The sequence below is a fragment of the Crinia signifera genome, chromosome 11 (genome assembly GCF_055691185.1).
Source record: "Crinia signifera chromosome 11, ASM5569118v1, whole genome shotgun sequence".
Lineage (NCBI taxonomy): Eukaryota > Metazoa > Chordata > Amphibia > Anura > Myobatrachidae > Crinia > Crinia signifera.
In genome coordinates this window covers 105418263-105446252 of record NC_139227.1, presented here as the reverse complement: position 1 = coordinate 105446252, position 27990 = coordinate 105418263, and the positions used below count along the sequence as shown (strand labels likewise).

The 27990-nt window shown below is 47.3% G+C and overlaps 1 long non-coding RNA gene across 1 annotated transcript; it reads left to right on the top strand.

Moving 5' to 3' along the window:
* Positions 1 to 28: 28 nt before the first annotated feature.
* Positions 29 to 26055, top strand: LOC146045344 (uncharacterized). The gene is made up of 3 exons (XR_014465420.1): positions 29 to 3227; positions 20462 to 20570; positions 24530 to 26055. It is a non-coding gene; the product is annotated as an uncharacterized LOC146045344 (long non-coding RNA).
* Positions 26056 to 27990: the final 1935 nt, after the last annotated feature.

Sequence of the window (27990 nt, the reverse complement as noted above, 5' to 3'; positions counted from 1 at the left end):
CGGTTGCTGCAGGTTTAAGAGAAAGAAAAAGATTGCAGAGGATAACTAGTTTATCTGAAGCAACATAAGCTTACCAGCATGGGCATGTAACAAGGAATCATATACACTGGCATGTGGGGGTTGAGCTTTTAAGGGGAGGAACGTTGTGTGAAGGGAGTACTGATTTGATTGGTTGATGGAATATCAGGGGAGTGGCTCTACATCTGATATATGCCTATGATCTAGAAGGTTCCATCTCTTTTCAGTCAGATTCGTTGGAGGAGATAAGTGCAGTCTCTCAGACTCATATTCATCAGCTTTATCTGTACCTTATCCTTCTTTTCTCTCTCCATATTTCCCTTCTGTCTAGCTTCTTTTTCTCTCTGTTTTTCTCTCATAGTGATAGTTAGTCAGATGAGCTGGATGATATTCCTGAGTCATATTACTTTTCCTATGTCTATCTTCCTTCTTACATTTCTGGCCTTTATCTTTATTTGCTGTCCTTATTTTCCCCCTTTATGCTTCCCCTTTTGTTCTGGTAATTTCAGGGGGCTTATGAATATTTGGTTATAGCAGGAGATATTTACTTCCCTCCCCCCCTCTAACAGTGGGCTATAATGGTACAGGCCTCCATCCCAGTCAGCATTACATCCACCTGTTGTTTCCTTATTAGGCTATTGTGCCAGAAGCCCTGCTGCCATTGCCTCAGCTTACTACAGTCAGGATTATAGTGGCAGTACAGTGTAAGAGCTCAGCCAGCTCAGGTAGAGCTGCAGGTGATGGGCTGTTATGGGTACAGAGTGTAGGAGAGGTCAGCACCATTTTACCTCCCCCCTCTAACAGTGGGCTATAATGGTACAGGCCTCCATCCCAGTCACAGTGGGCTATAATGGTACAGGCCTCCATCCCAGTCACAGTGGGCTATAATGGTACAGGCCTCCATCCCAGTCACAGTGGGCTATAATGGTACAGGCCTCCATCCCAGTCAGGATTTCACCCCCCTGTTGTTTCCTTATAGGCTGCTGCCACGGCCTCACCTTACTACAGTCAGGATTATAGTGGCCAGTACAGTGTCAGGGCTCAGCCAGCTCAGGTAGAGCTGCAGGGGATGGGCTGTTATGGGCATACAGTATAGGAGGCATCCTTATAGCTCCCTGGCTGCTTTGGCTGTTCAGGTATTTCAGAGTATAAAGTGATTCTTATATGTCCCCTGCTGGGAGCATGTGTAGAGATGGATGTTGCAGGACACACTTTAAGGACACACATACCCTCTCTGTTTCCTATGTATAGTGGTGGCAGCAATTTTGCGTGTGGACTACTAGTTTGTCCATCAATTCTTTATGAATCAGTGGGGTCACTTTGGTGATGTGGTTATGCTATTAAACCGCAAAACTCCTTGATTATGCAAATAGCCTCCATTCGCAAGCAATATTATTATCACTATTATATTATTAATAGTAATAGGTTCTGTTAATGCATTCTTGGTTAGTTCATAGGCTGCCATAGGGTACGCATATGTGATCAAAGGCCCGGTAGCGCAGTTCCCTCTTTAAATTTCTAAGCACAGCACTCCAAATCTAATTCCTATTATACTCAAGTATACCTGGCAATATAAAGCAATATTATTTATATACACCGAACAGATAGCTGTCAGTTCACCAACAGTACCGGTTTTGCTCACCCTTAGTATATTATGTTAAAGGAAAATATGTGACAGTGATTATTTTTATTTATTAATTTATTAACAGCTATTATGTAGCGCACTTAACCCACGGCGCTTTGCGGGGAGTGGTGTAGCATTCACACCAGCCCTGAGCCAGTGTAGCTTGCAATCTACACACACACATTCATTCTAGGGTCAATATTGTTGGCATCGATTTTGCCTAATGTGTAGTTTTGCAGTGTGGGTGGAGTACCTGATTGCAAGGAGGTGGTACAGGCTTCGTACGTTGGCGCATTGTTTGTGGTCGGGCCCGTGATCTCAGTGCAATCAGTGTGATCTCAGAGCTCGGTTCCCTCTCTATATCTGCCATTCCTTTGTTCTGGGAACAGTAATCCATATTTATTTACTAGGGTACGCAATTATACCTGACAATTTGTAGCTGATTCTTATTGGTATTCATTTATATTTACTGTACAGTTATGTTTCAATAGAACAACAGTGCCTATTTTGCCCACTATTAGTACAGTTAGTGTTGGGTGACCAATTTCTATTAGTTAATTTCTTAGCAAATCTTAGAGCGCACTTTACTCACAACTTTACTTTGCAAGGATGCTTGTAACATTCACGCAGTCCCTGTGCAAAGGTAGCTGGCACTCTACACACATATATTAGATCTAGGGTTAATATTTTTGAGATTGAACATATTTTGTACCGTGGGTTTCGTCATATGTAATCATATGTAATGACATCTGTCTGGTTCAAAGGCCTCGCAGCGCATTTCCCTCTTTAGATCGGCCCAGTCCCTAGTTTTCTAAGCACAGCAATCCAAACCTTTTTCCAAGTATACACAGGTATACCCATTCGAATTAACTGATTTTTATTATTAGTATTTGTTGTCAGTTAATTTTATAGCGCACACATGGTCCGCGCACTTTGCATAGATATGTTTGGGCATTCTTGTTGGGCCCTGCCCCAGTGGGGCCTGTAGGCTGTGTTCTCTGCCGTATGTCTACGCACACGTATTTCATTTGGGGTTTTGGCCAATTAACCTATCAGTGTATTTTAAAGCTGCATATATTTGCAAGGCACTTAATCCTATAATTATTGTTATGGCCTTTTCAGCGATTTAGTTTTATTTATAAATTATATAATTATTTATAAATTATTGTTATCAGACAGGATATTTAGTTAATCACAGGCATTTTACAACCGTGCTCTTGGGTTTTTTCAATTTATAGGTGGGGCCACGCTGTATGCAATTCGTGGGCATAGCTTCGCCGCACGTCAGCATTTCATAGAAAGGGTTGTTGCCAGGACTGTTCATTTTTTGGAAGGAAGTGCGTGTTTTTGAGTCCCCTGTTTTTTTTTTTTTTTTTTTTTTTTTTTTTTCAGATGCTGTACACATGATGAAGAATAACAGACATTGGTGGTCGAGGTGATGGTCGCAGTCCGGATGGATGTATCAGCTTATGATCTCGATGGTTCTTCTCTTACTGCTAGGATGAAGGCAGAGTCCACGAATTGTAGATTCCCATTTGTTACCGATCCTGGTACCCAGTGAGGGTGAAATTTACACGGAGAATTTGTACGCTGTTTTGATTTATATTTCGGTTTTGGCACTCAAGGCGGCTAGTTACGTATAAGCATGTCAACTAATTATAATTTGTTTAATGAACAGGCTCAGTTACTTCTGCGGGCACAGAGTACGTAGCCCATAGTCGATAGAATGGCAGCGAGTCTTAAGCGGCTTCATTATAGTTGCCATATAGTCCTGGCAGATGTTTTCTTGGCATGCATGGTTGGGAGACATAACTCCTTCTTGGTCCTAATTTCAAACTATGTAGTTATATCTGGCCTATATATATATATATATATATATCTGCGGGTTAGGAGGCACTCGCTAATCCAATCCACTTTTGCTGGGGTGTACACTCAGAAATTCATTGATGGAAACTATTATATACATGAGTACAGTAAGGGGCCAATCTCCAGCCTGAAGATAATAAATCTGGGCTTTATTCAATCACGCTGCCACATCATAGGTCAACATTTCGGCTAGTATCAGAGCCTTTATTATGACTTTTAGACAGCCAAAATCATGTACATTAGTGCCATAACACCTCATGATGTCCATATAAAGTGCACGCCATACTATATATATGTATTTCCGATCCTAAGTTTAATTGATAAGCTAAGACAAGTTGTCTAATAGGCTCGATTATCACTATCACCTTGTGAGCCGAGTGTGTGGCATTTGCATTTTAGCGCATATGATGTTTGCGCGATAGTCTGCCGATGTTCTTTGCATGCATGGTCAAGAGGCATACCCTAGCTACGCAGTTATCTCTGGATTGCATATTGCGAGACTCTGCATGTTCACCGCTGGCGTACTGCAGCAATTGCCCTTAATAGTATCTTTGGACATTGTTAAATAGATGCACCCTCTCCAAAGGAGCAATACACGTGGCGGGTTTATCATCCGTGTATATATGTGGGCGCATAGGTACATAGAGCCTGCTAGTAGGGTAGCATTCGGTCTTGCAGGAATTTTAAGCTCAGTTTCCCATTTGGAAAAAGCAAGCAGAGATAGTGGTGAGACTTACTTAATTCTGCTCTTGGGTGATACCCTTAATGCTGCTGGGAAATAGCACTCCTGCTTCTGACAGCTGTGGGTGCGCTTATCCTGATTATCAGTATTCACATGACAAAGAGCATTACCATGTCTTTCTTTTTCAGGATATCTACAGGGCTCTCCAAGATAGCTCCATCTTGCCTGGAGTAGGACTACCTGATGTCAGCCTTGTTGCTAAAATATATATTCCAAGGAGCATTTACTTTTTAGCCAGGCGTAGTTCGTCTTTTTGAGTGAACTCCGTTTTGGCTTTATATGGTACACTCAGGATGGGTGAGCTGCTGTCTAATTCTAGTACAGCAGCGTTGCCCACGTGGGCGTGCTTTGTCGTCGTTTGCCCCCGTCGGATTGTTATGATGTTGGATGCAGCGTCCCGGGACTGGCATAGTTGGCGGGGGGGCATTGGGTCTGGAGGGGTCCCTGTCATGGGCGCCGAGTTTGTCTGGTGGTGATGGCTGGGGCTCATTTGGATTTGGTGTCCTTGTTTGCCATGGTGAACTCATTTCTTTAAATGGTTCACGTTTTGGTTACTAGTTCAATCAGGTTGGTTTCGGAGCGCGGCATCCGGCATCTGGGTCTTATACCGGACGACTGCTGGGCACACCCGTTTGTATTGTTGCTGTTTAGGTGACCGTGGCACGGGTTGGCCTTAAGTCGTAATCCGGTCACTGAGTAGCCGGAGGTCTGGTGCGTTTCTACGTTTCAGCGGACCTCCGTCTGTCAGTGTACCCCCTTGAGGAGTTATCCGCTCGTCGCAAACGCCTTTTGCCTTTGCGGGGGCCTTGAGGAATTTTTGGGTTACCGTCAGTTTTAAGTTTGGCTGGCGGAGCCTTTTTTGCCTCAAGTCAAGCTGGGTGACCCCCCCCCCCCTCATTCATCATGCAGGTTATAATTTTTACAATCCCCTTTTTATAAATGTTATCGTCAATACAAAATTCTAGCATGAGCGATGTTATGGCCGCTAACATTTTTGGGCTCATAGACCATCTATACATTGGTTGTTTATGGCCCTGGTATGCTCAATGTGACATCCTTAACAGAATTATGGCTTTTACGTGGATGGGTTGGTAGACCCTTCGTTTGCAATGAACTGCGGAACATTATGTATGCTTTATGGGAAATTTGAGTTCCCGTATTTTTGAATTTTCAATTACTGGGCAACGATACTATTGTTCAAATATTGGTTTAGGAGCAGTGATAGGTGAGGACAATACGTTTGATGGCCTATCTTGCTTTTTGATTGTATTTTCAATAGCTACGTTTAGGAGTTGCTGTTCTTTTTAAGTTAAGGTTTAGTTGTGGTGGCGGTGCAGGTTTTGAGGAACCTGGCAGTTGGCCGGTTCAGAATGGTTATATGTTTTGCTTATATTTAAAATATTGGTTGAAGGACAGTTTAGTCATATAAGTGGCTAGGCATGTATATCAGCTCACGAAGGTGGGCATCACCGGTCCAGGTGGGTCCACGCACCACTTTATGATTGACTGTCGTAATTATATGAATGGGGCAGTTGGCCCAATTATTATTCCCGTAGGCGGCAGAGTAATCAGCTTTGCCATTTGTGCCGTGGTCAGGGATAGTGGCAGATGGTCGATCCCTGACCATTGACGGGTAGTTGGCCCAATTATTGGGGTGGAGTAATCAGCTCTGCCATTACCGATTGGGTCATGGTCAGGGATAGTGGCAGATGGCGATCCCTGACCATTGTGGGGCAGTTGGCCCATTAGTAGATTGAATTTAATGTTGGTGTTATTTTCTCGTTTGAAAAGGATAGTGGCAGAAGGCCGATCCTTAATTTTAGGGTGGCCAAGGATAGTGGCAGATGGTCAATCCTTGGCCATCAGGGCAGTTGGCCCCCCTTTTTCTTATTTGAATTATATAATCTTTTGCATAAATTTTTGTCCATATTTTAACCATTCTTCTCACCGCCACCTTAGTTTAGAGGAAGGGACCTTTTATTAAGAGTTAGTTATAAATAGGCCTTCCTCTTCAAATAAATAAAAAGCCGACCCCTTTCATGCCAAATGCAGTTGTCCGAGTCTTTATTTTTAGATAAGTGGGTATGAATGACGCGTGCATGCATCTGACTGTGTAACGCTTAAGATTGCAGAGGATAACTAGTTTATCTGAAGCAACATAAGCTTACCAGCATAGGCATGTAACAAGGAATCATATACACTGGCATGTGGGGGTTGAGCTTTTAAGGGGAGGAACGTTGTGTGAAGGGAGTACTGATTTGATTGGTTGATGGAATATCAGGGGAGTGGCTCTACATCTGATATATGCCTATGATCTAGAAGGTTCCATCTCTTTTCAGTCAGATTCGTTGCCCACCCTCCCGCCCTAAGTGGTTGGGTTTTTTACATTGGAATCATTGTGTCGGCTTTATTGGTGGCCGGTTCAGAATGGTTATATGTTTTGCTTATATTTAAAATATTGGTTGAAGGACAGTTTAGTCATATAAGTGGCTAGGCATGTATATCAGCTCACGAAGGTGGGCATCACCGGTCCAGGTGGGTCCACGCACCACTTTATGATTGACTGTCGTAATTATATGAATGGGGCAGTTGGCCCAATTATTATTCCCGTAGGCGGCAGAGTAATCAGCTTTGCCATTTGTGCCGTGGTCAGGGATAGTGGCAGATGGTCGATCCCTGACCATTGACGGGTAGTTGGCCCAATTATTGGGGTGGAGTAATCAGCTCTGCCATTACCGATTGGGTCATGGTCAGGGATAGTGGCAGATGGCGATCCCTGACCATTGTGGGGCAGTTGGCCCATTAGTAGATTGAATTTAATGTTGGTGTTATTTTCTCGTTTGAAAAGGATAGTGGCAGAAGGCCGATCCTTAATTTTAGGGTGGCCAAGGATAGTGGCAGATGGTCAATCCTTGGCCATCAGGGCAGTTGGCCCCCCTTTTTCTTATTTGAATTATATAATCTTTTGCATAAATTTTTGTCCATATTTTAACCATTCTTCTCACCGCCACCTTAGTTTAGAGGAAGGGACCTTTTATTAAGAGTTAGTTATAAATAGGCCTTCCTCTTCAAATAAATAAAAAGCCGACCCCTTTCATGCCAAATGCAGTTGTCCGAGTCTTTATTTTTAGATAAGTGGGTATGAATGACGCGTGCATGCATCTGACTGTGTAACGCTTATTGTTAATTTGGGAAATGGGTTTTGGGTGTGGTGGGTTTTGGGGGGGGGGGGGGTAGTGGTTATTTTGTAGAGGTGCACAGTGGACTTGTAGATGGTAGTGGTAGCGATGTGGTGTGGTCCAGGTGGTCTTTGAAAGTCGAGTTCTGTGGCATCCGTTCCAGGAGGGTGTCGGTTGTTGGCATCCGATCCGGGTGGGTGGTGTTTTGCGGCTGCAGGTTTGAGAGAAAAAAATTAAAGGTGGTTGTGGTGGGGTGTAGGTAAATCTGTGTTAGGTGTGAGCGTATGCCCCGGGAGGCCTTGCTGTAAGGATAATGTTTGGTGTGTGTGTGTGTCTCAGCTAGGAGCGGACAGCTTTAGCTGGGAGTGTGAGGCAGCGGGTACCCTGGGAAGGTTGCTGAGAGTGCCAGGCAGCGGTGGGTGTTTAGGAGGCAGCGTGTGTGTATCAGCTTGGAGCGGACAGCTTTTCGTGGGAGGGTGAGGCAGCGGGTCCCCTGGGAGGCCTTGCTGAGAGTGGCAGGCAGGGGTGGGTGGGAGCCTGCGTGTGTGTTGGGGGGGGGGGGGTGGGGGTGTGGGGGGGTTGTGCTTGCGTTGTGTAGACGTGTGGCTGGCTGTGTGTGGCAGGTGGTGGGGAGGGGGGTTGCGCAGTGTGTTGAGGCAGCGGATTCCCTGTGAGGCCTAGTTGAGAGCGTTAGTCAGTGTCTGGGAGGCAGCGTTTGAGTCTGACCTGGGAGTGGACAGCGTTAGTTAGGAGCGTAAGTCAGTGGGTCCCCTGGGCGTCAGGTAGCGTTGGGGTGCTTGTGGGGGGGGTGTGTGCGTTGTGTAGACATGGTGCTGGCTAGGTTGGGCGTCTGGTGGGGAGGGGGGTTGGGAGGCAGCGTTTGTGTCTTACCTGGGAGCGGACAGAGGTAGGTGTGAGCGTTAGGCAGCGGGTCCCCTGGGCGGCAGGTAGCGGTGTCCGGGTGGGATCCTTCTGGGAGCGTGAGGCAGCGGGTCCCTTGGGCGGCAGGTAGTGGTGTCTAGCTGGGAGGCAAGTCTCATCATTAGGCAGTGGGTCCCCTGGGTGGCAGGTAGGGGTCTCTTGCTTGAAGGATGAGTGTGCGTCTCAGCTGGGCGACAGGCAGCTTGTTAGGCAGGCAGCGTGGCTGTAGATCCGTGCAGGTGTGTGACCTGAGTGTGATAATGCTAGGAAGGGGAGGTGACGTTGGGGGATGCGGCTGGGGCACTGGGCGCATCCCCCTTGGTGGCGGGGAGGCGGTAGGATCTATGTTTGTTGAGGGGCGGTCCCCGGCTCCGGCTGCAGGGCTAATATAATAACAGACACTCGGAAAATGGCATCCATTTTCCGAGTGTGGGTTATTATTGCTGGCGGAGGCGGGGTCCGTCTGTCGGGCGACACAGATCTGTGTGCCGGGGGGGCGGGGTTATTTTTTCTGCCGTAGGCTGTGGCAGATGACTGCCGCAGCCGTGGTCCGGCCGTCGCCCGACACAGGTCTGCGTGTCGGGGGGCGGGCTAGCCGGTGACCGCTGTGGCATAAGGTGGTGTGTGCAGCCGGTGTTCGCCCGTCGCCCGACACAGTTCTACTTGTCGGGGGCGGAGTAGCCGGGGAGAAGGTGTGTGGTGCATCTTGGGTCTGTCCGTCGCCCGACAGCGCGCTGCGTGTCGGGGGGCGTGGTTAGGTGTCGGGGGGCGGAGTAGCCGGGGAGCGCTGTGTCAAGGGGTGTCGTGCAGGCGGGCTCTGTCAGTCGCCCGACACAGCGCTGCGGTTGGGGGGGGGGCGGGGTTAGACACAGGTGTACGTGTCGGGGGGCGTAGTAGCCGGGGAGAAGGTGTGGGGTCTGTCCGTCGCCCGACACCGCGCTACGTGTCGGGGGGCGTGGTTACGTGTGGGGGGGCGGAGTTGCCGGTGAGCGCTGTGTCAAGGGGTGTCGTGCAGGCGGGCTCTGTCCGTCGCCCGACACAGCGCTGCCTTTGCTGCCGTAGGCTGGGACCGCTGTGGGTGTTGTAGTTAATGGGCGGGCGTTGTGTGATTATTGCTGGCCGTTGTTAGGTGTGAGTGAGAAGGGGGGGGCGTGCGAAATGTCCTGCGGGGCGGTGTATGAGGGGGGTGGCTGGGCGGGCGGCCTGTTATTGTCCTATGGGCGGTCCGGGGATGAGTGTGTTGAGGGAGGGGTGTGGAGTTAGTGGGCAGGCATGGGGAGTGTTGGGCGAGGAGGGGTGTGTGCTTGTGGAGAGCATGTAGGACGGAAGTGCGTAAGTGCCTTGCTTCTGCAGTGTGGCTGACGGTGGATGGGCCTGTCAATCACCCGTGAAACCCCGCCCACCGTTTGCCACACTGCGTTGACTGACAGATCTGGCCAAATATATAAGAGATATATATTGACTTATATGGGGTAATTATTTGTACAAGATGTTACATGAGGCATACTGGTTGATTGTGGATGTAGCCTGCTGCTGCGAGTGGGCGTTCCATGCTGGCAGTGGGTTCCTCGCTGTCTGCTAGTGGGGATTCTGTGATGCAGGGATTCTTTAGTGACTGTGGGTGGGGATTACTTGCCAGCTGTGGGACGGGTATTCTTGGTGAGGATGGTTGGGGGTTCTATGATGGCTGTGGGTAGAGGTTCCTTGCTGACTGTAGGCAGTAGGAGTTCTTTGCTTACTATGGCAGAGGGTTCCATGCTGACTGTGAGTGGGGGTTCCTTGCTATCTATTGCTGGCAGCACTGTGTTGGCTGTGTAGCGGTATTCCTTGCTACCTGTGGAGGTGGCCCGTTGACTGTCTCTGAGGGATCCTTGCTGACTGTTCGTGTGGGCTCCTTGCTGACTGAAGGTGGTGATTCCATGCTGACTGTGGGCGGGAGTTCCATGCTGACTGTGGGCGGTGATTCCATGCTGACTGTGGGCAGGGGTTCCTTGCTGAATGAAGATGCGATTCAATGCTGAATGGGTTCCCTTCTGACTGCCAATGTGGATTCCTTTCAGACTGCTGACAGTGGGGGTTCCTTTCTGAGAATGAGTGGGAGTTCCTTGCTGTCTGTGGGTGAGTGTTCCTTTCTGACTGCAGGCGGGAGTTTTTTGCTGACTGCGGTTACGGCTTCCATGCCTTCTGCAGAGGTAGCCTTTGGATTGTGGTTGAGAGATACCTGCTGTTTATTTCCGACTGTGGGTGGGTTGATCCTTATTCTGTGGTTGGTGGTTACTGACTTGAGACGGTGGCTCCTTGCTGACTGAAGGTGGAGGCTGCTTGCAGACTGAAGGCGGTGGCTCCTCACTAACTGAAGGCAGTGGTTCCTTGCTAACTGAGGGTGTTTGTTTATAATTTCACTATTCTCCAATTATAACAAAACTAGGTGATTCATCGCGCCCTCCGGGCGCTCTTCACACCGTCGTGAGGGGCTTTGCCCCATTTGAAGTGGAAATAGATGTGAGTGTGAGTTCTAGTGTATTTTTGAGAATAATGTTATTTTAGTGAATTTGAGTGACAGCATAAATGTTTAGAAATGAAAGTGCATATAATTGGAAAGGTGGTGAGGGATGGTTGATTGTGTGGGTGGATGTAGATGTGAGTATTGGAAGCATGGATGTGTGCGTGATTAATTGTGGGTATTGTAGGCATGCATGCATAGGTGTGTGTGTGTGTGTAGTTGTGAGTTTTGGATGAATGGATTTGTGTGTAGTTGTGAGTATTGCAGTTATGGATGGATGGGTGTGTGTGTGTGTGTGTGTGGGTATAGTTGTGAGTATAGCAGGCATGGATGTGTGAGTGCGTAGTTGTGAGTATTGGAGGCATGGATGGGTGGGTGTGTATTTGTGAGTATAGGAGGCATGGATGTGTGTGTGTGTAGTTGTGATTTATGGAGGGATATATGTGTGAGTATTGAAGCCATGTATAGGTGGGTGTGTGTTTAGTTGTGAGTATTAGGGGCATGGATGGGTGGGTGTGTGTGTGTAGTTGTAAGTATTAGTGGCATGGATGGGTGTGTGTGTATTGTGTATTTTTGGAGGCATGGATGGGTGTGTGTTTATGTGTGTGTAGTGGTGAGTATTGCACACATGGATGGATGTGTGTGTAATTGTGAGTATTGTAGCCATGCAGATGTGTTTGGGTGAAGTTGTGAGTATTGGAGGCATGAATGGGTGTGTGTGTGTGTGTGTGTGTGTGTGTGTGTAGTATTGAGTATTTGAGGCATGGATGTGAGTGTATTTGTGAGTATTGGAGGCATGGATGTGTGTGAGTAGTTGTGAATATAGGAGGGATGGATGGGTGTGTGGGTGTATGTAGATGTGAGTATTGGAGGCATGGATGGGGGTGTGTGTGTAATTGTGAGTACTGTAGGCATGCATAGGTGTGTGTTTGTAGTTGTGAGTGTGTTTTGAATGTTTGTGTGTAATTGTGTGGATTGTAGGCATGCATAGGTGTGTGTGTGTAGTTGGCATGGCTGGTTGTGTGTGTGTATTTGTGAGTATTGTAGGCATGGATGTGTGTGTATTTGTGTGTTTAGTTGTGAGTATGGGAGGCATGGATGGTTGTGTGTAGTTGTGAGTATAGGAGGTATGGATGGGTGTGTGTGTAGATGTTAGTATTGGATGGATGTGTGTGTGTGTGTGTGTGTGTGTGTGTGTGTGTGTGTAGTGAGTATTGTAGGCATGGATGGATGTGTGTTTAGTTGTGAGTATTGGAGGCATGGGTGGGTGTGTGTGTAGTTGTGAGTATTGGAGGGATGGATGTGTGTGTGTGTGTGTGTGTAGTAGTGAGTATTGTAGGCATGGATGGATGTGTGTGTGGGTAGTTGTGAGTATTGGAGTCATGGATGTGTGTATTTGTGTGTAGTTGTGAGTATTGGAGGTATGGAGGGGTGTGTGTAGTTGTGAGTATAGTAGGCATGGATGGGTGTGTGTGAAGTTGTGAGTATTGGAGGGATGTGTGTGTGTCTGTGTAGTTGTGAGTATTGGCGGGATGGATGTGTGTGTTGTAGTGCTTATTGTAGGCATGGATGGATGTGTGTGTAGTTGTGAGGATTGGAGGGATGGATGCGTGTGTGTGTAGTTGTGAGTATTGGATGGATGTGTGTGTGTGTGTGTGTGTAGTGAGTATTGTAGGCATGGATGGGTGTGTGAGTAGTTGTGAGTATTGGAGTCATGGATGTGTGTATGTTGTGAGTATTGTAGGCATGGATGGTTGTGTGTGAGTGTGTGTGTGTAATTGTGAGTATTGTAGGCATGCATTGGTGGGTGTGTGTAGTTGTGAGTGTGTTACGCATTGGTGTGTGTGTGTGTGTGTGTAGTAGTGAGTATTGTAGGCATGACTGGCTGTTTTTAGTATAGAGTATTACAGGGCTGGACGTGTGTTTGTATGTGTGTAGTTGTGAGTATTGGAGGGCTGGATGGGTGTGAGAGTGTGTGTGGTTGTGAGTAATGGAGGCATAAAAGGGAGTGTGAGTAGTGGAGGCATGGATGGGTGTGTGTGTGTGTGGTTGTGAGTATTTGAGGGATGGATTTGTGTGTGTGTGTGTGTGTGTGTGAGTGTAGTAGTGAGTATTGTAGGCATGGATGTGTGTGTGTGTGTGTGTGAGTGGGTGTAGATGTGAGTATTGTAGGCATGGATGGGTGTGTGTGTGTATTTGTGAGTATTGTAGGGATGTGTGTGTGTTTGTGTGTAGTTGTGATTATTGGAGGGATGTGTGTGTGTGTGTGTGTAGTAGAGAGTATTGTAGGCATGGATGTGTGTGTGTGTGTGTGTAGTAGAGAGTATTGTAGCCATGGATGGATGTGTGAGTGTGTGTAGTTGTGAGTATTGTATGGGTGTGTGTGAGTGTGTGTATTAGTTTTGAGTATTGGTGGCACGTATGGGTGAGTGTGTAGTTGTGAGTATAGGAGACATGGATGGGTGTGTGTGGTTGTGAGGATTTGAGGGATGGATGTGTGTGTGTGTGAGTGTAGTTGTGAGTATTGTAGGCATGGATGGGTGTGTGTGGTTGGTAGTACTGTATTGGAGGAACGGATGGGTTTGTGTGTGGGTGTAGATGTGATTATTGGAAGCATGGATGTGTGTGTGTGTGTGTAGTTGTGAGTTTTGGAGGCATGGATGGGTGTGTGTAATTGTGATAAATGTAGGGATGGATGTGTGAGTGTGTGTAAAAAGCATGTTGTTGTGTTATTGGTGAAAGTTAATAAAGACTACTGTGTCATACAGAGTTTTGAAGCCACCTTGACGGAAATGTTAAATTGTAAGACATACTGGACATAGAAGTGGTTAAATTGATTAGTGAGTATTGGAGGTATGGATGGGTGTGTTTGTGTGTGTGTATTTTTGAATTTGTTAGGCATGGCTGGATGGGTGTGTGTGTAGTGTTTATGTTAGGATGCATGGCTGGGGGTGTGTATGTGTATTATCAAGTGTTGTAGACATGCAGGGGTGTGTGTAGTTGTGAGTGTGGTATGCATGGCTGGGTGTGTGTGTGGTGGTTGCATGTTGTGTGTGTGTGTTTGTTGTTGAGAGTATTGGTGGCATAGATGTGTGTGTGTGTGGCTTTAAATCATGTTGGTGCGGTAGTGGTGTTAAAAGTGTTGTGACAATATAGTGTGATTTGAAATGTTTAAGAGCGGAATGTTGTATAAGAAGAGCAGTTTGTAGTGTAGTGGTATGGGGTAGTTTTGAGAATTGGAGTCATGGATGGGTGTGTAGGTGTGAGTATTGGAGGCATGGATGGTTGTGTATTTGTGTGTGTGTATACGTGTGTATAGTTGTGAGTATTGTAGGTATGGATGGGTGTGTTTGTACTTGTTAGTATTGCAGGGACAGATGTGAGTGTGTGGTTGACGATGTAGGTGGTGTGTCAGTGGGCAGCCCTTGTAAAGTGTGAGTTTGTAAGGGTCATGTAAGCAAATGTAAATATTTTAACTCATAACTGGAAGTGTGTAAAAGTATAGGAGTTGTGAAATGTTGAAGGGAGTACAGTTTTGTTTGAAGAGATGTTGTTAGTGCAGTGGAATGGGGTGGTTGTGATTATGGTAGGCATGGATGGGTGTATGTGTGTGGAGTTGTGAGTATTGTAGGCATGGAAGTGTGTGTGTGGAGGCATAGATGTGAGTGTGTATTTGACAATGACATAGGTGTATTAGTGTGCAAATGTAGTAAAGTGTGCTGTGTTAGACTGTGTGATTTGAAGGGACATTTAATGGCAAAGTAGTTGTGAGTATTGCCGGCATGGATGGGTGGGTGGGTGTGTACTTGGTAGTATTGGAGGCATGGATGGGTGTATGTGTGTGTGTAGTTGTGAGTATTGGATGCTGGGATGGGTGTGTGGTTGTGTGTCCTTGGATGTTTGTGTGTGTGTATTTGTGAGTATTAGAGGCATGGAGGTGTGTGTGTGTGTTTTGGTTGGAGTATTGGAGGTATGGATGGGTGTGTGGTGAGTATGGTGTGCTGGGTGCCACGAAGCAGCTCCTGGCATGAAATGGAAGTTAGTTGTGTTATTAGATTAGTTGTTAGTGTAGTGGTATGGGGTGTTAGTTAGTACTTACAGATGGGTGCGGTACAGTTGTGTTTTCCGGCAGGCGTCCGGTGAATTTGGCAGGAGGCGGCAGCAGGTCGTAGAGGGTTTTGTTTATTTGCAGCAGGTTGTTGGCGTTGTTGAAGGAACCTTAAAGCAAAAATAATTATTAGAAGACACAAATATGGGTTGATGTGAGTATTGGAGGCATGGATGGGTGTGTGTGGAGGCATAGATGTAAGTTTGACAATGACGTTGGTGCATTAGTGGCCAAACGTAGTAAAGTGTGCTGTGTTACAGTGTGTAGTTTGAAGGTAGGTGAAATGCAAAAGTAGTTGTAAGTATTGTCGTCATGGATGGGTGTGTGGGTGTGAGGTTGGTAGTATTAGAGGCATGGATGGGTGTGTGTTTTTTTGTGTGTGTATATGTGTGTGTAGGTGTGAGTATTTGAGCTATGGATGTGTGTGTGTTGTGAGTATGGGTTGCGGGGTGTCACGCAGCATGACCTGGCCTAAAATGGAAGGTAGCTGTGTTTGTAGATGACTTAGTGGTGTAGTGGTATGTGGACGTAGGTAGTACTTACAGATGGGTGGGGTAGAGTTGGGTTCTGTGGCAGGCGTCACGTCAAATGTGCAGTAGGCGGCAGCAGGTGTTATAGGGTGGTGTAGGTGTTAGAGGGTGGAGGTTTTAGCCAGCAGGTTGTGGAGTTGCGAGTGTTGCTTGTTGGGATCAGATTCTGGTGGGTGTTGTTTGACATTAGATGCTGGTGGGTGTTGTTTGGCTGCTGCAGGTTTGAGAGAATGGAACTAAACGTGGGTAGGGGGTTGTGGTTGGGGGGGGGGGGGGTTTGGGATGTGGGTGTTGGGTGGGGATGGGGTTATTTGGCTGAGGTGCACAGTGGGTTTCTAGATGGGTGTGGTTGAGATGTGGTGTGGCAGTGGTGGTCTTGTAAAGTGGAGTTGTGTGGCATTAGGTCCTGGAGGGTGTTGCTTGTTTGCATCAGATCCTGGTGTGTGGTGGTCGGCTGCTGCAGGTTTGAGCGAATGGAAAGAAAAGTGTGAAGGTGGTTGTTGGTGTAGGGGTGGGGTGTAATTTGGCTGAGGTGGACAGTGGACTTCCCTGCCCTTGTCCCAGTGGCCCCCGCTGTGTCAGGCTCTATGATGGACTGAATTGAAGTGTGCAAACGGAATAAAGGCTGCAGCTACTGCCGTGAGATGCATTGATGGGTGTGTCTGTGTAGGTGTGTGTTTTGGAGGCATAGATGTGTGTGTGTGTGTGTGTGTAGGTGTGTTGATTAGAGGCACATGTTGGTGCATGAGTGGCCAGACATAGGTGACTGTAGTGTGTTAGACCGTGATGTGTGAAAGGGCATGAAGTGTGGTAAAGTAGTAAAAGTGTTGTACTGGGGTACTGTGTGCCTGGGCTGAACTGGAAGGGAGCTGTGTTTGTAGTTGGTGTATTGGTATTGTGTGGTGGGTAGTACTTACAGATGGGTGTGGTAGAGATGTGTTGTGGCACAGGTTGTCCTAGAAATTAGAGTTGTGTGGTCTCAGGTCCTGTAGGGTGTTGTTTGTTGGCATCAGATGCTGGTGGGTGTTGTTCGGTTGCTGCAGGTTTGAGAGAAAGTAAAAAATCAAGTGGTAAAGTGGTTGTGGGTGTGGGGGGTTGTCGGCTGCTGCATGTTTGAGCGAATGGAAGGTAAAGTGTGAAGGTGGTTGGTGTTGGGAGGGGTGGGGGGTAATTTGGGTGAGGTGGACAGTGGACTTCCCTGCCCTTGTCCCCGTGTCCCCCGCTGCCACAGTCAGCCTCTAGGATGGTGTTAGAAGACCTGAATTGAAGTGTGCAAACAGAATAAAGGCTGCAGTTACTGCCGTGACATGCATTGATGGGTGTGTCTGTGTAGGTGTGAGTTTTTGAGGCATGGATGTGTATGTGTGTGTGTGTGTGTGTGTGTAGGTGTGTTTATTGGAGTCATATGTTGTTGCATGAGTGGGCAGACATAGGTGACTGTAGTGTGTTAGAGCTTGATGTGTGAAAGGGCATGAAGTGTGTGAAAGTATTAAAAGTGTTGTACTGGGGTGCTGGGTGCCTAGGCTAAACTGGAACGGAGCTGTGTTTGGAGGTGGTGTATTGGTATGGTGTGGTGGGTAGTACTTACAGATGGGTGTGGTAGTGATGTGTTGTGGCAAAGGTTGTCCTGGAAATTAGAGTTGTGCGTGCTCAGGTCATGTAGGGTGTTGTTTGTTGCCATCAGATGCTGGTGGGTGTTGTTCGGTTGCTGCAGGTTTAAGAGAAAGAAAATTGTTAATTTGGGAAATGGGTTTTGGGTGTGGTGGGTTTTGGGGGGGGGGGTAGTGGTTATTTTGTAGAGGTGCACAGTGGACTTGTAGATGGTAGTGGTAGCGATGTGGTGTGGTCCAGGTGGTCTTTGAAAGTCGAGTTCTGTGGCATCCGTTCCAGGAGGGTGTCGGTTGTTGGCATCCGATCCGGGTGGGTGGTGTTTTGCGGCTGCAGGTTTGAGAGAAAAAAATTAAAGGTGGTTGTGGTGGGGTGTAGGTAAATCTGTGTTAGGTGTGAGCGTATGCCCCGGGAGGCCTTGCTGTAAGGATAATGTTTGGTGTGTGTGTGTGTCTCAGCTAGGAGCGGACAGCTTTAGCTGGGAGTGTGAGGCAGCGGGTACCCTGGGAAGGTTTGCTGAGAGTGCCAGGCAGCGGTGGGTGTTTGGGAGGCAGCGTGTGTGTATCAGCTTGGAGCGGACAGCTTTTCGTGGGAGGGTGAGGCAGCGGGTCCCCTGGGAGGCCTTGCTGAGAGTGGCAGGCAGGGGTGGGTGGGAGCCTGCGTGTGTGTTGGGGGGGGGGGGGTGGGGGTGTGGGGGGGTTGTGCTTGCGTTGTGTAGACGTGTGGCTGGCTGTGTGTGGCAGGTGGTGGGGAGGGGGGTTGCGCAGTGTGTTGAGGCAGCGGATTCCCTGTGAGGCCTAGTTGAGAGCGTTAGTCAGTGTCTGGGAGGCAGCGTTTGAGTCTGACCTGGGAGTGGACAGCGTTAGTTAGGAGCGTAAGTCAGTGGGTCCCCTGGGCGTCAGGTAGCGTTGGGGTGCTTGTGGGGGGGGTGTGTGCGTTGTGTAGACATGGTGCTGGCTAGGTTGGGCGTCTGGTGGGGAGGGGGGTTGGGAGGCAGCGTTTGTGTCTTACCTGGGAGCGGACAGAGGTAGGTGTGAGCGTTAGGCAGCGGGTCCCCTGGGCGGCAGGTAGCGGTGTCCGGGTGGGATCCTTCTGGGAGCGTGAGGCAGCGGGTCCCTTGGGCGGCAGGTAGTGGTGTCTAGCTGGGAGGCAAGTCTCATCATTAGGCAGTGGGTCCCCTGGGTGGCAGGTAGGGGTCTCTGGCTTGAAGGATGAGTGTGCGTCTCAGCTGGGCGACAGGCAGCTTGTTAGGCAGGCAGCGTGGCTGTAGATCCGTGCAGGTGTGTGACCTGAGTGTGATAATGCTAGGAAGGGGAGGTGACGTTGGGGGATGCGGCTGGGGCACTGGGCGCATCCCCCTTGGTGGCGGGGAGGCGGTAGGATCTATGTTTGTTGAGGGGCGGTCCCCGGCTCCGGCTGCAGGGCTAATATAATAACAGACACTCGGAAAATGGCATCCATTTTCCGAGTGTGGGTTATTATTGCTGGCGGAGGCGGGGTCCGTCTGTCGGGCGACACAGATCTGTGTGCCGGGGGGGCGGGGTTATTTTTTCTGCCGTAGGCTGTGGCAGATGACTGCCGCAGCCGTGGTCCGGCCGTCGCCCGACACAGGTCTGCGTGTCGGGGGGCGGGCTAGCCGGTGACCGCTGTGGCATAAGGTGGTGTGTGCAGCCGGTGTTCGCCCGTCGCCCGACACAGTTCTACTTGTCGGGGGCGGAGTAGCCGGGGAGAAGGTGTGTGGTGCATCTTGGGTCTGTCCGTCGCCCGACAGCGCGCTGCGTGTCGGGGGGCGTGGTTAGGTGTCGGGGGGCGGAGTAGCCGGGGAGCGCTGTGTCAAGGGGTGTCGTGCAGGCGGGCTCTGTCAGTCGCCCGACACAGCGCTGCGGTTGGGGGGGGGGGCGGGGTTAGACACAGGTGTACGTGTCGGGGGGCGTAGTAGCCGGGGAGAAGGTGTGGGGTCTGTCCGTCGCCCGACACCGCGCTACGTGTCGGGGAGCGTGGTTACGTGTGGGGGGGCGGAGTTGCCAGTGAGCGCTGTGTCAAGGGGTGTCGTGCAGGCGGGCTCTGTCCGTCGCCCGACACAGCGCTGCCTTTGCTGCCGTAGGCTGGGACCGCTGTGGGTGTTGTAGTTAATGGGCGGGCGTTGTGTGATTATTGCTGGCCGTTGTTAGGTGTGAGTGAGAAGGGGGGGGCGTGCGAAATGTCCTGCGGGGCGGTGTATGAGGGGGGTGGCTGGGCGGGCGGCCTGTTATTGTCCTATGGGCGGTCCGGGGATGAGTGTGTTGAGGGAGGGGTGTGGAGTTAGTGGGCAGGCATGGGGAGTGTTGGGCGAGGAGGGGTGTGTGCTTGTGGAGAGCATGTAGGACGGAAGTGCGTAAGTGCCTTGCTTCTGCAGTGTGGCTGACGGTGGATGGGCCTGTCAATCACCCGTGAAACCCCGCCCACCGTTTGCCACACTGCGTTGACTGACAGATCTGGCCAAATATATAAGAGATACTACTTAAGATCCCATTATCAGTAACACTAATGTATCATAAGAACTGTACAGGCTGGATGTATTTGTCCTAAACACTATTTTCTTTTATCGCCTAAATGCAGTAATTTACATGAAATAACAGACGATTACATTCCATTTGATGATTTTGATCCTTAATTAGAATTAAATTCCTTATTCTTGTCAGAGCTTATGTGATATCCTTTTAGTCGGGCTGAGACTAGTTTATAATGAGCTGTAATGCTGGATGATCTAGGATCATGCTAATTATTGACATTTTCATAGAGGCAGGCAGATAATTACTAGCAGCATATAGTTATTTTTATATGTGTATATATTTAAATCAGTGAACACTTCCTAGAGTACATCCAAGGCCAAGTTTGGCAATCCGGCAGCTCTGTCATCTGCCGGAAACATCAGTAAACCATTGTCACAATAGTCATTTTAGATCTGCTTTAAGCATATAATCCCAGGCTATGGTGCACCAATATAAATATCTTTGTCTTGTATTCCGAATTGTTTTGTTCCAACGGTTTCTTTACAGGAATGAAAAAAGAGGTAACAAAAAAATAAAGCGTAATGATTGTATGTATTGAAAGACAATGGTTAAGTCCCCGAACCGGAGCATCACAAGGACCTACAATACCATTGTTACCACTCTCCAAAGTTTCCTACCCTCTTTCTACCCATCTTTGCCATAAATCTCCTGCTGCAATGCATTGCACTCCTAATCTCTGGGATTCTTTGGATTTTGCCAGGGGTGCCACTAAGAGTTTCTTTACAAGAGCAGTGATTTTCTGTAATCATTGTGATTTGCTGTAGCTGCTCAGGAGCCCCTGCTGATGACTCTCATTATCCCCCCTTATAGGAACACCTGACAGAAGAGAGACACAGAAGAACATGATCACACAGAGTCTTCTTATCTGTGCTGGTGTGCACTTATCCATAGCATGCTGCTGATGCTGTTAACTGTAAAGGTAAGATTTTTTTTGTAATCTTTCTTTAGTTAAACACATATAAATAACCATTTGCAGTCCAACATCTAGTGAGACTCGACAGGCCTGGTGCTATTTTGAAGTCCAAGATCAAACTGAGGTCCACTGAGTAAAGCGCTGCGATTATATGCTATTCCAATAAACTGCTGCCATCTACAGTCACTTCTGTGTACTTTTTGTTCCCAAAAAAATGTGCCTGTGGAAAAAGTGAAACTAAAATTAGACCACAAAGTGTTAATTAAAATATCTGGTGTTCTTACTGACTTGGCTGATGCTATAATGGTATGGAAAACAGAGCATTCAATAAATATAGGTAGTGCCTACAAGTTGCCGACAGACCAGTGTTCAAAATTTAATATATGGGGGGGGGGGGGGGTGGGGGTGGGTGTCTTAGAATGCACACCCTATTTACATGAGTTGCTATCATGCTGGGACTTGTAGTTCTGCAAAGAAAAAAACAGCCTAGAAAGGGGGTATGGCTTATAGTTACGTTGTCCTGTGAGGCCACGCCCCCATTTTGCCGCTGTGGGGGCATGGCCCAGAGGCTCTGTGAACCTCTAGCCATGCCCCCAGCCCCCCACCCACCTGATCTGAAAATCATTTTACCAGTTTGGTCCCTGGTATCCACGGACTGCAAACTGAAAGCACAATGAAGCTAAGACCTAAAAATTGAAACTAATTGCTAGTCTTTGGATGGATTTGGGACACGGCTCCCCTTGGGTTGGTGTGGCTGAGTTGCTCCTCGGCACACCCTAACATTTATTTAGCACTATTTTTTTTCCACTAATATTATACTTTCTAGCACTTCACTTTTTAACCTCTAGCTTCTGCTTCGTTCTTATTAAAACATTTATAGCTTAGTTTTCACTTGTGTGCTGCCCTGGAGCATACCTCCCAACTGTCCCGATTAGAGATGAGTGGTTCGGATTCCGAACCCAACCCAGGTGCTCAGGTTGGGTGGTCTATTTATGTGTTTCTATTTGTGTAAATACTTTCAACTAATTATTTATGCCTGGAAAAGGCAGGGGGCTGGCATAAGAAAAAATGCAGGGAAATATATTGGCTGGTGCCCTCCAAAGGTGCATCCGCAGTACCCCGATGTCCTAAGATACGGGGTGAGGTGGTACTCCAGTCATAGAAATAATACTGAAACCCAAAACTTGGTAGACAACATTTCAGCACCTTCTATGTGGTCACCTAAGTTTACCTAAGTTTACCACACCATATACTCCTTATACAAATCATGAAACACAATAGTAACCCCCTTATACTGTACTTGCCTCTTACACATTATGCCACATGGAATGAGCCAAAATTCACACTATACCAAACGGATTGAGCAATAATGCACAATATGCTTCACAAACAGGGGCATTGCGCGCCAAAGGCGCGGATTAAAAATTTACACCATAATGCCCATTACCTGTTAAGCCACACACCATAATGTCCATTACGTATTATGCCAAACACCATAATGGCTATTAAAAATTATGCTACATAAGTGCTGGTTACCTACATGCTCATTGCCAGGGGTTCCAGGCTCATTGCCGGGGGTTCCATGATCATTGCCATGTGGGATTACATGCTCATTGCCAAGGGGGAATACATGCTCGCAGTAACTGGGGGACAGCCATCGCCGGACAGAAATGACAGCCATTGACAGCCAGCAGAGATCAGGGGGCTGCCCGGCTGTATTCAGAGCACTGCAGGTCCCGGCTATTTGAAATAATACCCCTTTCACACCAGAAAATGCAGGGATTTACCCGGGAATATGGATCCGGGATCGTGCAGGGAAATTCTCTACCCCTTTTACACCAGCCTAGTCCCTGCATTTTCTGGTGTGAGGGGGAGAGAAATCCACCCCTCCCTTTAACCGAACAGCTATATCTTTGGAACCAACTGACCCGTTTACATGAGACCAATATCATATTTAAGAACTTTTGAGTGGGCTTCGAAACTGGGCTGTTTGATTCTAGAGAAATCTGCCCTCAAACATGTACAGCCATGAAATTTCATTGCAGAAATGAAAAAATCAGCAATATCTCTGGAATCAATTAACCCATATGGATCACTCTGGTATCAGATTGAAGGCCCAGCGATTTGGGTTCGAATAAGATCAACCTCCCTCTCCGGCACCAAGCTTCTGTGATGCCGGAGGGGGAACTGGCAGTCTTTGGAACTGGGGGAATTAGCAATCCCATGTTATCCTATGGGGAAAACGTTCCAGCTTTGCCTTACAGTATCTCCGGTTCTCAGCTACAAAACGGGTTCTATTTGGAGAGTAGGCCTGGAGCTTTAGCTCCATCAGGCCCATTGTTAATCCGGCCCTGGGGGGAACTAATTTCTTTATGCCACCTAATTAACCCCCCTTCCCTACCCCCATTAGGCAGAGACAGGGCCAGTGGTAGGGTTTTTGGCATCCCCCTGCAAACTAGAATGTTTTTTTTTGTGAGAATTACTGTGCAGGGCCAATGTGGAGGTTAAAATGTTCCACCTCACCATTAGAGGTGGTGGAACTCAGTTCCACCCCGTTCCCCCTCACTTTAACCCCTGCCAATACACCATATACTACTGTCAGAAGTATGTGTGATTCAGGGACGTGTGATGAGGTAAATGGCTGAGGAGTCCATGGCAAAGTACCAGAGTCAGATTTGCCGGTAATATATTTGTTTCTTTATTTGTTTTTGCAAATTCAAAATACATATACACTATACAATACTCTTTCACATACATAAATACAGCAAAAAGACATAACTTACAATTATTACACAACATACATACAACATTTGGTGAGTTGCTATTTTTTTCCTTCTAGATCGGTACCCCCCCTTGAACCTTGAATCGTCCTACCCCTAAGATCTCACTAGGACACATGTCCCTCCAATCCTCCCCCGCCCTACCTCTCGACCCTGGGCCCCTCGGATTTATTTCACTTCTCTGCCTAGGTACATATGTCCAGACAACTGAATCCCCTTGGTTATCTTTGTTTTCAGTCTATCCTTCAATATTGGCTTTACTTTAATTTTACTAGTGTTACAAAAAGTTACTTTATCTATCTAGTGATAAAAATTGTACATAGTGTTTATCTCACGTGAGTTAGTCTTTTATTTATCTTAGTGTTTAGAGTTTAGATCTTACGAACTATCGTGAATTTATTATATACTTATTTTAAGTGTTAGTGCTCTTTTTTTTTTTTTTTTATAAACGTAGTGTGTATATCTTCAATTATTGTATCAATTAGTGTCCGAAACTCTTTTAGAATATGGGGAGACATACCATTTATCCCAAATTAAGTGAAATCTGCCAATATTATTTCTAGAGAGAAAAGCATCTCTCTCGCGTTCGAACGTATAGTTAACCGTATTGACCCAGTCCTTAATATCCGGTGCCTTTTCTGCCATCCAGAGTCTGGCGATGCAGGTCTTGGCAAGTGAGCCAAGATTAATGGCCAACTGCCTTAAATCCGGTGACAGCCCCGACCCAGACCATACACCCAGTATTAACGCCTTGGGACATATTTCCCCTCGAGGGATACCTATATTTATCAGCACATCCGCAAATTCCTTCCAGAATTTTTGCAGAGTTGTGCACTGCCATATTAAGTGCCAAAAGTCACATCCTACAGCCCTACATTTCGGGCAAGAGTCACTTTTATCCCTTGCAAACTTTTTAATTTAATCGGTGTTATGTAAGTACAGTGCAGGATATTAAATTGGATCTGCTGGGTCCTAAGAGAAGTAGTAGCTAAATTGGGTATAGTAAGAGCCCTGTCCCAGTCATCTGGTGTGAGCTCAGGGATTTCCCTGGTCCATTTTGTCATAAGGTCACACAGGCCAGGGGTCAGCAATAAGGATGAAATATACTTATAGCATTTAGATACACCTTTAGACGGTCCCATATTCCTTAGGAATATTTTAACTGGGTGATCTTTTATATTACAGGAGGATACATGCAGGTGTTCTTCCATAGCACTTCTGAGCTGCAGAAAACGAAAAAACATGCTATTTGGAATTTTCAATTCTATTTGCAGCTGGGCAAATGATTCAACCCCACTTTGCGTGACCACATGGCCTACATTCCCTATTCCAAACTGCGACCAGACTGCCATTCCCTGGTGTTTTTTAAGATTTTTAAAGGAATCCAGGGATGAGAGACTTGTTTCAGGGTCAATATCATTATAACCCATTACCTTGGAAATCCATTTCCAGATTTTAATTGCTTGGATGAGAATCGGGGGATGTTTCTTGCAGCATTTATTCGTCAGGATAGCTTGTATTGGGGAGTGGCCCGGAATGGACTTATTTATTAAGTTTGTTAATTCTGCCGATTGACACGGATCTACAACCCAGTCTCGGAGATGTACCAATTGCGTTGAAAGGTAATACAGTTTAAAATTAGGGAGGGCAAGCCCTCCGAGATCTCTTGATCTCATAAGAGTGGTTAGTTTAACTCTCGGTTAGTTTATTTCTCCATATGAAGGAGGTTATTATCCCGTTAATTTTCCTGAATATCGTATCCGGGATATATACAGGGGAATGTTGCATTAGGTAAAGTAATTTTGGTAAAATCATCATTTTGATGAGATTTACCCTGCCTATCACGGTCAAAGGTAGTTTGAGCCAATTCTTACATTTAGATCTAATTGAAACAATTACTGGGTCTATATTATATTTGACGTAGTCACATGCAACTTTAGAGATTACTACCCCCAAATAGTCAAATCTTTCTACCCTCGGTATATCTATTACTACGTTGGGTTCCACCCTTGCCCTGTTATACAATTCATCCACTAATAAATGGGATTTACTGCTATTTATTGTTAGCCCTGAATATAACCCAAATTCCTGGAGAGTTTGCATCACCAAAGGGAGATCCTGTTTATAATTTGCCATCCCCACCAGTAAATCATCCGCATAGAGTGAAACCAGGCTCTCCGCCCACCCGCCCGGGCCCCCCCGACCCAGTATATTTCTCAGTTTACACGCGACTGGCTACATGCCGGTATTATACACATGTGTAGTAGTATATACTGCTGGAGATTCACTGAGTTTTTATAAGAGATGTGCAGAAAAGGTAGCCAGGAGAGGTACTGCCTCACCTGCCATAGACTTTTTACTCCAGAGTTTTGACTATAAAAATTATTAGAAAAATAAAAATAAGATTTTTATTATATATTCTTTGTATTTTTGACATACTTTATAAACTCAAAACTCCGGCATATATGCTAGTATGACAGAAAAAGGCTGTGCCTCACCTGCCTCACCCCACCGCACGCCACTGGTGTGATTGTTCTGCCTCCACGCAGTGTTATACAAGCCCCGTCCATAAAAAAAAAAAAAAAACATAAAAAATGTTGCTTTTCTTTAATTTTTTTTTGTGTGTACTGCACCCCAATAGTATACATCATAAGTTCTGTGTGTGATTGTTCTGCCTCCACGCAGCATTATAAAAGCTGCACATGACAAAAAACAACAGTAAAAATTTAAAACAATTTTTCTCTTCTTTATTCATTGTTTGTGTGTACTGCACCCCAATCCACCATACTGATACTGTCAGACGTTCTGTGTGTTAATTACCAGCCAGCTTGCTGCAGACCTTGGCCTAAATTGAATGAAAACAACATTGTGAGCTGTAAAGTGGTCAAAATTGTCTGGAAAGGGCTGGAAATGTTATTGAGGTTAATGGTGTAAAAAAACCATAAAAATTATGTGATTTGGGCGTTTGACCATTTTAAAAAAAATCCAAATCCAAAGACTTATATGCTTAGTGATGAATTTACACAAGGTCAAATTGCATTTGGAATTTATGGCATAGACATCACGTTTATTGTGTATACCAGGGGTAGCCTCCAGTGCTCAATAGCTACTAACAGCTCATGTTTTCCAGACAACCTAGCAGGTACACAGGTGCACTCCTTACTCACTGACAAATTACAAAAGATCCACAGGTAGAGATAATTACTTCACTTGTGATTTTGTGAGGAGACCTGGAAAATGTTAACTGTTGGTACAGTAGCTCTTGAGGACTGGAGTAGGCTACCCTGGCGTATACTGTACTGTGGGAGAAAAACAGAAATATCACAGCAAATATATAACTGCAAACAAGAAACCATGTATTACAGGCAGCAATGTTAGTATCAATACTCACAAAACTTCCCAAAATATATTGTTACTAATGTTATATAGAAATATATCTTGCAACAACAAGCATTTAAGCATAGACACGCCCATATGTGGAGATTCCGGAGGGCTGGAGCATTCGCTGCCAGCCCTCCTTGACACCCTATTCAACGCAGCGGGTGCAACTCAGCGGGGTGCAATGCAGCGGGGTGCAACGCTAAAGAGCTTGCCCCGGCCCCCTCTGCCCTGGTGAAGACTTCAGCAAGCCCGGAGGTGGTGGGAGGTATCCCACCTCCGGGCGAAGACTGCACTGCACGTGTAGCTGCACCAGGCTTGGTCCAGCAGCTGCCCCCAGGATGGGTAAGTCCACATGTGGCCCCCACTAGACCACCAGGTGTTCGGGCAGTAGGCTTGTGGGCCCAATTCAGGCACTAGGCCTGCGGCACCATAGTCGGGCTCTAGGCCCGTGGGCACCTTAGGTTTGTTGCGTTGGGCATTAGGCCCCTTTTGTGTTTTGGGCATTAGGCCCATCCTCGGGCCGTAGGCCCCTTTTGTGTTTCGGGCATTAGGCTCATAGGTGTTCTGGGCTTTAGGCCCATATAGCCGGCCCTTAGGCCCGTTGGTCTGTGGGACGGCAGCCGGGTCAGTTTAGGCCAATGAGCAAGTACCGCTGGGGCCCTCCTGGCCCTCACCTAAGTGATTTAGGCCCTTGTGTACTAGGCCCAGACCCTCCTAGGTCTGAGGCCTCTCAGTAGGGGTAATAGGTCTGCGGCAGCAGGCCGTGAATCCAGGTATCACCACAGGAACTACTGTGGTATGGCTGGGAGCAGCCAGAGGGAGGTAAGCCCTCATTAGGTGCTGGTGCAGTGTTGTCTTGTTGCATTGTACTGTTTTGTTTTGCACTGTATTGTATGCTGTACTTGGGTTCATGCAATTGTGGCCCTGTGCAGATTGTGTTCTCCGCAGGTTGCGCGACGCTAGGTCGCAGGTTGCGCGGGCGTTAGGCGCCAGGCTGCACAATGCTAGGCTGTGGCATCTAAGGATCCAGCGCTAGGTTGCAGGTTGCGCAGGTGTAGGACGCCAGGTTGCGTGACGCTAGGCCGTGGCATCTGAAGATCCGTCGCTAGGTTGCAGGTTACATAAAACAGCTTCAGGCCGCACGTTTTGAGGGCGTTAAGCCACAGGCGCGTTGGCGTATTGCCCTGCCCTAGGGAGCAGGAGGTTACGTGTGTTCATTTTCAGGTGCCGGTACCAGCTTCCTAAGCGAGTCAGAAGACCGGTAG